Source organism: Mandrillus leucophaeus, unplaced genomic scaffold (genome assembly GCF_000951045.1).
Source record: "Mandrillus leucophaeus isolate KB7577 unplaced genomic scaffold, Mleu.le_1.0 Scaffold1867, whole genome shotgun sequence".
In the NCBI taxonomy this organism is placed as follows: domain Eukaryota; kingdom Metazoa; phylum Chordata; class Mammalia; order Primates; family Cercopithecidae; genus Mandrillus; species Mandrillus leucophaeus.
Genome location: NW_012101884.1, coordinates 5,650 through 8,285, shown reverse-complemented (window position 1 = coordinate 8,285; position 2,636 = coordinate 5,650).

The following is a 2,636-nucleotide window of genomic DNA, read 5'->3' as shown; positions in this document are numbered from 1 at the left end:
AGAAATAGAAAGAATCAAAACACACTTATGGGTAGCCAAGAGTGGTGAAGCATTGAGATGCCGAATTCCAGAGGGAAGAGAGCTCGATGTAGGTGATCAGAGGGCTGAGGTGCTTTCTATATCTACCCTGGATATAAGTAAATGGAGGCACTGGCCTGCTACAGACAGACTTTGCAGAGTGGAGAAATTATATAAGCCTTTGATAAAAATGTGTGTTATTAAAATAGATTGGAATCTACATGATCCTCCCTCCCCCATTACAATTTTTTCCCTGAAAGCAGCAATGAAAGATCAAAAAATCAGACAGAAATTATTCCTTTTACTATATTATCAATAGATCTTACTAGTGAAGTAAAGCCATTTTTAAAATTGAAGTCCTTTACCCTCCTAGTTCAAATGTTGACTACATAGAAAAACAGGCAGTAGTTGCATAGGAGGTTGTCGTGGGTTGCATGAATCAGAAATGAACTAAATCTATGTAAAATGATGGCTTAGTCAAACTTCAACTCAAATTTAGGAGCAAATGGTGTGGTCACTCTAACCACTAGGCAGATAAATGAACTTGCATTCTCCAGGAAAAACTGAAGCAGACTAAACATGTACCTTAGATTTCAGCTTTATTGTGTGGAATACAATAAAAATTTACATGGCATATGAAGAATCAGGAAAATATGACTCATAATCAAAAGATTAAACAGTTAGTAGAAACAGAACCACAGATGACTCATTCATTGTAATCACCATATAAGGACTTTATAATAAATGTGATAAAGAATTTAAAGAAAAATAAATATAATGGGTTAAGAGATGAAGAATTTCAGGACAGAAATATAAACTCTGAAAAGAACTAATTCTGGAACTAGAAAATAAAATATCTGAAATGAACAAGCTTAAGTGGATGGATCTAATAGCATGTTGGATATTGTTGAAATGATACATGAATTTGAAGGAAGTTCAGGAGAAATTATTTGGACTGAAGTATAAAATGAAAAAAATTTGAAAAAAAATGAACATGGCATTAATGATCAGTGGGATCATATCAAGCAATCTAATATAAATAAAATGTAAGAAAGAGAAAAAGAGAATGAACTGGCTAGAAAAAAATATTTGAGGAGATAATAGACAAAATGTTTAAAATTTCTTGAAAAACTTAAACTCATGAATCCAAACATCTTAATGAACCTTAAGTAGGAAATACAAGGAAAAACAAACACAGATATTTTATAGGTAAATTGCTGAAAACCAAAGTAAAAGATAAAAGTGTTGAATAAAGGAGAGGAAGATAAAAAGACACATTACACACAGGGCAATAACATAAGAATAATGGCTGCTTTTTAAAAAAACATGAGAAACAATTTAAGTGAGAAAACACTGGCATATGTTCATACTTTGCTGAAGAAAAGTAACATCAACTTAGATATTTATATTCAGCAAAACTACCCTTAAATAATTGAAAATTTAAAAAAGACAATTGAAAATTTTAAAAAGACAAATGAAAACAAGAGATAAGTTATCTTGTTTCACAAGGTGTGTGTTACAAGAAATTAAAGAAATTGTCCAGGTTGAAGAAGAATGATACCAGACAGAAACTTAGATCAGCAAGAAAGAATAAAGATTGCTCGAAATTTAAAATATGTGGGAAATGGGAAAAAAATATTATTTTGATTATTATTTAATTTCTTTAAAATTAAATTGACTAAAACAAAATAATAATATTGTGAGTTTTAAACATATGAATGAATGAAAAATAACTACACTCTCATTAAGGAAGGGTAGCATGTTAACTAGAGCTACACCACTTTCAGTTTCTTACATTTTATTTGAAGTGGAACACCATTAACTTAAGGTAGAGAATAATAAGTTAAGGATAAATACCTTAGTCCCTAGACCAACCACTAAAACAATGAAAGCCCCAAGAGGTGATAAAATGGAATAATTTTAAAAACCAATTAATAGAAAAGAATGAGAAAAAAGAGAACAAAGAAAAGATGGGGTAAACAGAAAGCATGAGCAAGATGGTAGACTGAAATCCAACCATAGCTCTGCTTGCATTAAATGTAACTGATTTTTGACAAAGGAACAGAAGTAATTCAATGGAGGAAGGATGGTCTTTTTAAAAAATGACTCTGGAACAACTGTACATTTACTAACTCAAAATAAATCATAGATGTAAATGTAAAGTGTGCAGAACTATAGAACTCCTAGAAGATAACACTGGGGAAAATCTAGGTGACCTTAAGTTTAGAGATAACATTTTATACAAAATACCAAAAGTTGAATTCATGAAAGAAAAAAATTGGTAAGTTGGACTTCAATGAAATAAAAAACTTCTGTTCTTCAAGAGACACTTTTAAGAACATAACAAAACAGAAAACAGAAAATACAATAGAGAAAAACAAAGCTAGATTTTTATAAAGTTTAAAATAATAGATAAACTTCTAGTTAGGTTGATCAAGAAGAAAAGAGATGAAGTCTGAGTTTTTTTTTTTTTGATGAAAACATTTATTTAAAAAAAAATAACATATATTTGATGGCCAGAGATTGGATGCCTCTTTCTTTCTTTCTTTCTTTCTTTCTTTCTTTCTTTCTTTCTTTCTTTCTTTCTTTCTTTCTTTCTTTCTTTCTTTCTTTCTTTC